We start from the raw sequence: 8,596 nt of genomic DNA, 5'->3' as shown, positions 1-8,596 counted from the left end.
CCATGACAGGACAGTCAATTCCTGCTCCAATGAAGAAAGATAGTGAAGTCTACTGTACCAGAATTCTTCCAAGAGGGCCTCAGCCTCATACCAGAAACACCATAATGGATTCAGGCATTGGGCTAATGGGGTTTTCAAACCTCTTTTAGCAGCCAAGCCCTGGAACCCTGCCTGCTGGGCACTCCTGGCTCTGAGGCAGCTCTGCAGAGCCCAGGATTCCTGGGGCCACAGCTACAAGCCCTAATATCCCTTCCAACTATAAGAGTCCACACTCCACTATTTTAAGTCAATCAAATAGTATTAAATGCAGGAAGGCAAGTATATTTGAAAATCCCAGACTCACCGTGAAACAGGAGGGAAGGGGGCATGGCACAACCCTTAAAGCATGACATAGCCCTTGAGGATATGACAAAAACTGGTTAGAACCTATCAGCCCAAGATGGCGGAAGATTGGACTTCCAGTAGACCTTGAGCCTCATTATAAGCTCATTGTAACGCATTAGCAAATGCTAAACGACATGCCCACAGGCGCCATGACAGTTCTGAGACTGACCGAAACCCACCGAATTCCTGGAAATCCCCGCCCCTTCTCCAAGATAGTTGGAAAAATCCTCCTACTCATTAGCCTATGAAATTATCCAGCCTATAGAAACTAACCACTCTAGGACTTCCCTGGTGGTGCAGTGGTTAAGAATCCGCCTGCCAATGCAGGGGACAGAGATTTGAGCCCTGGTCCGGGAGGATCCCACATGCCTTGCTTGCGGAGCAACTAAGCCCGTGCGCCACAACTGCTGAGCCTGCACTCTAGAGCCCACGAGCCACAACTACTAAGCCTGGCGCCTAGAGCCCGTGCTCCGCAACAAAAGAAGCCACCGCAGTGAGAAGCCTGCACACTGTAACGAAGATTAGCCCCCACTCGCCACAACTAGAGAAAGCCCACGTGCAGCAACGAAGACCCGACGTAGCCGAAAATGAATAAATAAAATAAATAAATTAAAAAAAAAAAACCTAACCACTCTATATTTTGGGGCCATTCTTTCTGAAACAGACCACATTCTACCTATGGAATGTGTATCTCTCTAAATAAACCTGCTTTACCACTTAGTTCTCGGAGCAGAGCCCCCTTGCCTGCCTACTCACAAGCATCCTATATTAATAAATCTACTTCTTGCCTATCACTTTGCCTCTTGCTGAATCCCTTCTGCACTGAGACCTAAAGAAACTGAGCTTCAGTAAGCCCTGAGACCAGGTGTGTGATTTTAATGAAATGACAGTGGTTGGAGACCCAGCCTCTGGGTTCAGGTCCCAATCTGTGTGTGCGGTTTCAACCCTGAGAGGGTTAAGTGTTCATTTCTGAATTAACCCAGGCTGGATTCAGATGTTCCTGAGTTTCTGATTTATTTCCCTTCTTTTGGTAATAGAACAAAAATTTAAAAAGTACGGCAAGTGAAAACAAGCCAGGGACCATACTAGGTGCTTTAAACATGTTTCTCTTTTAATCTTCACACTAACACCTTCATCCCCATGAATAAAAGGAAGCTGGAAAGTTCACAGATGATCTGCCCAAGGTGTCCCAGTTGGAGGCCAGGATTCAGCTTCAGGTCTGTCTGACACCTAAACGGATTAGCCCGCCTCCTTTCCACGGGCTCAGCCCCTGCCCCATTGAATAGCCCCAGCCCAACCACCACCTCCATCAGGGAGTTCCGCCCACGCCCAGTTCTTTGTTGCTGCCCCTACCCCATTCCCACCACATCCCTCCTCCAGGCCATGAAATAGACACAGAAAAAGTGTGTTTAAAATGTGTAACGTGGGAATTCCCTGGCGGTCCAGTGGTTAGGACTCTTCGCTTCCACTGCAGGGGGCACAGGTTCGATCTCTGGTTGGGGAACTGACATTCCGCCCGCCAATTGGCGCAGCCCCCAAAATTAATTAAATAAAATGTGTAACGTACACTGGAAAATGGCAGGACACAAACCAAAGAATACTAAGGCCACCTGGGGCAATAAGAAGATTCTGGAGAGTTTCTGAAGTGTTTCCACATTCCACATTTCATTTAATGCCCACATCCATCCTGTGAAAGAGACCAGTGTTCATAATGCCATATAGATAGGACATATAGATAGGACAACGGGCTCATATAGATAGGACAAGAGACTCATATAGATAGGACAAGAGGCTCAGAGAAGCTGTCTGAACTTCTCTCCAAGGTCACACAGTTAAGGAAAGCGTCTCACCCAGGACTAAAGGGGTCTGAGTACCTGGATGGAGAGGCACTGGCTAGAACCAAGCTCTTGGGAAACCTGGACCAGAGCTCCTGCCATCAGCTCCAGGAAGCAGGAGTCTGCGTAAAGATCTCAGGACAACATCTCTCCATGCTCTTCCTCCCCAGCACATGCCATTTTCTCTTCTTCTTTTTTCTTCTCTTCCTCTTCTCTCACCATAAATTACATCCCTTGTCTAAGGAATACTCAATGCTGTGTAAATAAAGATAACAGCAGCCTCATTCCCCTGTTCACATAATTAAGAACTGTCACTTGCATAGCCTGCCTGTGGACACACCTGAGGTGTACCCACTGCTTATTGAGCTTTGAACAATGTGCCAAGCAGGTGCATGCATAGCTTATTGCATCCTCACCACAAGTCTCTGAAGTAGGTTTCCATTTGCCCATTTTACAGATGAGGCAGTGGAGGCTCAGAAAGGTCACTCATGACTTGTTCAAGATCACACAACTGTAAGTGACAGAGCCAGACTTGAACCTAAGTCTTCCTGAAGCTAAAGTCCATGTTCTTCACCCTTTGGTTCCTATTGAGGGGTAACCAACCTGTAGCCAGCTTTGACCTTCTCTGTCTTTGGAACTCTTCCAGTTAACAGAATGCTTTAGTGTGCTTATAGGTTAGACCGGGCTTGGACATATCTAATGACAATAATAATTATTTTTTCCCATATAGTGCTTACTTTAGGCATTGCACTTTACCCCATTATGTCATTCAGTCCCCACAAATATTTTGTGAGGTGGATACTGCTATCCCTATTTTACAGATGAGATAACTGAGGCTCAGGAGGCTCAGTAACTTGCCACCAGCACACAGCTTGTGTGTAGTAAGATGAGGATTTGGACCCAGACCTGGCTGATGCCTGAGCCTTCGCCTTTAATCACCTCTCCCTACCTTGCCTACTAGGTTTACTGTTTTTCCAAACATGGCATGAATTCTCTCTGCCTCCGGAGATGGGCCTGGAGAGGTAAGTCTGGTCAATTTGGCCATCAGGAGACTCAGAGCACCCTGAGTTCCCTGACACCTTGTTTCTGCCTGAGGCTGGCTGCCTTTCCTTGCAGGAGAACCACTCTGGGTTTCAGGACAGATGCCAGATACCAGCTAGAGTGTCTGCTGGAGCCCTAGGAACATATGTGACTTGCCTATTTGGAGGTACAGAGGAGCCTGGAGCTCACACTGTTTAAAAACAGTTCCTTTTCTTTCAGCAAGACGTGTGTGCAGTGCTTATCCTCCAAAGACAGGGAGAAGAGTCGGGTATTCGAATCAACAGTGCAGGATCCGTGAGTCTGCCATGAGGCTTACTAATGCAGAAGTAGATTGCTGTTAGAGGGAGCGCTCTTCTGGTTACCAAGTGAGAGAAAACCCCACCCAAACTGATTTAAGCAAAGTGTATTTACTGACGCATAGAGCTGAACTCCCAGTGTAGGTGGAGCTTCAGGTGCAGCTTGATCAGAGGATAGAAGGATGACTGACTCCAAGTCCCGCTTCTCAGCTCTGCTCTCCTCCATGTTGGCTTTAGTTTCCTGTCAGCGCAATATGGCAGCCATAGCGCCAAACGTTACAGCCTCTCAGGAAAAGGGGAAAAGTAATCCAGTAAGTCAGACGACTAACTTGAGTTTCACTGGCTCTCGCTGGCCTGACTTGGCTCAACACTGACACACGGAAATGTGATGTGTTGATTGGCTGGGCCCTCAGGGGTGGGGCCAACACCCACCCAATAGCATGGACTTAGAGTGACTAGGGGTAGTGCCCTAGAAGCCATATTGGGATGCGTTATTAAGAAGCAGGTTAGGTGAGCGTTCGATGTCAGAAAGATTAAGAGAAAGAAAGACAAAAGTCTACTTTGGGTGAACAAACTCACAAACAGATACACAATTATGTGGTTACAGAGATGTACCTAAGAGCTTCCACACAGGTTATGCTCCAAAAGTTCATTTGTAAATCAGTTTTGTAAATCAGCTTCGCACTCAGCACATTTTTACCCGTGTGGGGAGAGGGGAGGGGGAATTGTTAGTTGTAAAATTCCCAGGCTAAACTAAAAATTTTTATTTAATCCGTAATATTGAGGAAGTGCTTGGATGTTTGCAATGAAAAATAGAAAGCAAAACTTGCAACTGTGGATGATAAAATGATTTTGGATCTGCAACCTTTGTTATGAGTGCTGATGCTTGAGAAAAAGAAAGTTTAATGAGAATATGCTAGCAGATGGAGACTCCAGTGGGGATCTGAAAGGGGCTTCTGAGCATTTCCAAGAGCTCAGGAGGTTGACTATAGGGCTTTCTGTTAGGCTGAATTTCCCTTCACATATTATGGTTTTCTTTTTTCTTGATAGAGGTGTGTCAAGGAGAACATTCTTACATCTTCTTTTTACAAGCATGCGAGAAAGACGTGAGTCTGCAGCCCCACCATGATTCAGGTCATTTTGGACACACAAATGAAATCCAAGGGAGGGAGAGGAGAACAGGAGATGGTCCCACTGCACCTGGGCAAGAAGTGGCAAGGGGGTTGGGGGGAAGGGAGGGCCTGAGAGGCTGGACAGTGAAAAGAGAGGCTGGGCCTGCAGAGGACATACCTGAGTCTTCAGGAGGGAGTAAAGGAGAAAGCTGCCAGTCTCCTCTTATTTATCACAGACACGAGATACATTCAAAGCCGCCTTTCTCCAGCACTGGGCATTTCGCCTGTCAGACCATCTAGAAGCATAGGGACAGCAACCAAGCTAAGCCTAGGCCCCGTGCCCCCCTGTTGGTCGGTGAAGTCAATTCTCTGACAGGCACGTGAGCTTCTTCTGTTTCCCTGAAGCTGGTGGATTGTAGAGATGCTTTCCTCTCCTTTTCCCTGTGCTTCTCCCGCCACTGGCAACCAGGCCACAGAATTACTTTGCCTAAAACATAAATCTAGGGGCTTCCCTGGTGGCGCAGTGGTTGAGAGTCTGCCTGCCGATACAGAGGACACGGGTTCGTGCCCCGGTCCGGGAGGATCCCACATGCCACGGAGTGGCTGGGCCTGTGAGCCATGGCCGCTGAGCCTGCGCGTCCGGAGCCTGTGCTCCGCAACGGGAGAGGCCACAACAGTGAGAGGCCCGCGTACCGCAAAAAAAAAAAAAAAAAAAAAGCATAAAACATAAATCTGACCTTATCACTTTGTGCCCCTCAGAACCTTTCAGCGTTGCCCAGTGACTACAGCAACATTTCTCCAAGTGCATTCCTTAGAAGCTTCATTCTTTGGTCACATAAGTTTAGGAAATCCTCTATAGCATACCCATGTTAGAGAATCCAAACACAAAATGACAAAGGCTCCAAGCAGCAGTCTCTCAGTAAAGGACTTCTTTCATTTTTTTCACTCTGTCAATTCTTTTTTTTTTTTTAATTGAAGTATAGTTTTTTGTTGTTGTTGTTTTTCTGTTTTGTCTTTCTGGCGGCACCTCGCATGGCCTGCGGGATCCTAGTTCCTGACCAGGGATTGAACCTGGGCCCACAGCAGTGAAAGTGCAGAGTCCCAAACACTGGACCGCTAGGGAAATCCCTATTGAAGTATAGTTGATGTACAGTATTATATGTTACAGGTGTACAGTAGAGTGATTCCCAATTTCTAAAGGTTATACTCAATTTATAGTTATTGTAAAATATTGGCTATATTCCGTGTGCTGTGCAATATATCCTTGTAGCTTATTTTATACATAATAGTTTGTACCTCTTAATCCCCTACCCCTACAATGCCCTCCCCCTTCCCTCTCTCCATTGGTAACCACTAGTTTGTTCTCTGTATCTGTGAGTCTGCTTCTTTTTTAATTATATTCACTAGTCTGTTGTATTTTTTAGATTCCACATGTAAGTGATATCATACAGTATTTGTCTTAACCTTATTTGACATTGAAGCCCTTCTTATGCAATGTCATTTAACAAACACATTTTGGCCTACAAGATAAAGCCCAGATACCTTAACACGGCATCCAAGACCCTTCCACTCTGGCCACGACCCCGCTTTAGAGCCTTTCGAACCTCACCACCCAGAGTTCTTCCACAGATGCACCCTAGTTCCCACCACACTGACCACACACAAATGCTTTGCACTTTCATTTCTCTGTATTTTGGTTCACATTATTCCCTTTTCCTTCCCTTTTCGTTTTTCCAAATAAAACAAATTTTCGCAGGAGCTCCATGCAGATTATTATTTTATTAATATGAACGACGCATGCTTTTTGAGCACTGACTATGTGCCAGGCTCCCTCCAATCAGCTTTCTCTACTCAGGTCCCTGGCTTCGGTGCTGGAGAAGAATGCTAAGATGCTGAGAATGACTTTGTTGCCTTCTATGCTTTGATACCCCTTTCCACTCGGCCCCCACAGCCCCTGGTACCAATGAGCCCCCGCTCCATTATCCTAGACATCTCCCTGGCTTGGGTCTCCAATCAAATTTCCCCTCACCACCTACTTCCCTCTTAGAAAAGAGCTTTGCATCATGTAGTTGACAAGGATGACTGAACCCCTGAGGTACATTCATTCATTCATTCTACAAATATTGATAAAGCACTGCAGGTTTTAAGATAGACGTTGTCCCGCCTTCACCACAGGCCAGGGAAGACAGGTAGGAAACACAGTGTTATGATCAATTCAGTAACTGCTAATGTGCAAAGTGTTGCCAAGAAGTGGGGGGAGGGTCCTATGGGAGGGACATACCCAGGACTTAACCTGGTCTGGGTGTCCAGGGAGGGCTTCCTGGAAGAGACAAAGGCCCATAAGAGATGGGACAGCATGCAGAAGACAGATTGAGGTGCCTTTAGGGGCTGCAGTGAGTACAGCAGGTGAGGGTGGCTTTGGAAGAGGCTGGTGAGTAACAGGCTGGTGAGTAACAGTCTCCTTGAAGACTCAGCTCAGTGACTGGTGTCAAGAGGCCTGGGTTGAATCCTGACTGGGCCATTTCCCCTCTGTGGGGCTTGGTGGGGCCGGTGGGCGAGTTTCTTAACCTCTCTGTTTCCATTTCCCTAGCTGCAAGATGGGGTGTCTTCTCCAACACTTAGCTAAATTTAATAAGCGCTTACTACATGCCAGGCATTTTTCCAAGCACTTTACATGATATAACTAATTTAATCCTCACAATAACCCTAAGAGATAAGGTATTATCACCACTTAGCAGATAATGAAACTGAGTCACTAAATTAACCTGTTGAAGGTGACCGGGCAAGCTGGAAGTGATGGTATCTATCTAATAGGGTTTCCAGAGTTGAAAGAGATAAAGCAGGTAAAGCACTTAAGACAGTGGCTGGTACACAATACAGTTGATCTTCCTTATCTCCAGGTTCTACATCCCCGGATTCAACCAACCTTGGATTGAAAATATTTGAAAAAATATTCCAGAAATTTCCGAAAAGCAAAACTTGAATTTGTCAAACCAGCAACTATTTACATAACTTTTACATTGTATTGACAACTATTTGCATAGCATATACATTGTATTAGGTACTACAAGTAATCTAGAGATGATTTAAAGTACACAAGCGGATGTGCTTAGGTTATGTGCAAAGACTGTGCCATTTTATATAAGGGACTTGAGCATCCTGGAACCAACCCCCCACAGATAGGAAGGACTGTGGTTGCTCAATAACTTTTACTATTTATTTTGATTTATCCTAAGGCCAGTGGGAAGCCATTAAAAGCTTTAAGTTATTAAGAGGTTTTTTTTTTTTAAAAAGAATAGGTCTAAGGAGTCCAGATTAGATGCAGAGAGAGTAGCTAAAAGGCTGGTACAAGGGAGGGAAACACTGGCAGCTAGACCAGGCCTGTGGGAGTTGGGTGATGCATCCTGAAAAGTATTTCCATGGTGGAATCCATACACCTTGGTCATTGATGGCCACTGAGGGTGAAAGAGAGGGAGTGCCAGGTTTCTGGTTGGCCCTGGATGGACAGCGGTGCCGTTGACGGGAGCCCAGTGTGGGGACAGGTTTGGCGTGGAGACTTGTCTGTTTTGGACAAGTGACGTGTAAAGAGAACATGCAAGTGGGGACTTCCCTGGTGGCACAGTGGTTAAGACTCCATGCTCCCAACACAGGGGGCCTGGGTTCAATCCCTGGACAGGGAACTAAGATCCCACATGCATGCCACAACTTAGAGTTTGCGTGCCGCAACAAAGGAGCCCGCCTGCTGCAACTAAGACCTGGTGCAACCAAATAAGTAAATAAAATATTAAAAAAAAAAAAAATAAGAACATGCAAGTGGAGATGGCCAGCAGCCACGAGATGCACAAGTTCAAATCCATGACCTACCTGTGCTGCGCTGTAAGAGGCCAGGTCTTTAGAGAATGATGAACCAGCTGCCATTTGCTAACCC

The sequence above is a fragment of the Aethalodelphis obliquidens genome, unplaced genomic scaffold (assembly GCF_003676395.1).
Source record: "Aethalodelphis obliquidens isolate GAN/ISIS:26980383/991018 unplaced genomic scaffold, ASM367639v1 scaffold65, whole genome shotgun sequence".
In the NCBI taxonomy this organism is placed as follows: Eukaryota; Metazoa; Chordata; class Mammalia; order Artiodactyla; family Delphinidae; genus Aethalodelphis; species Aethalodelphis obliquidens.
This window is presented reverse-complemented; position numbering follows the sequence as displayed.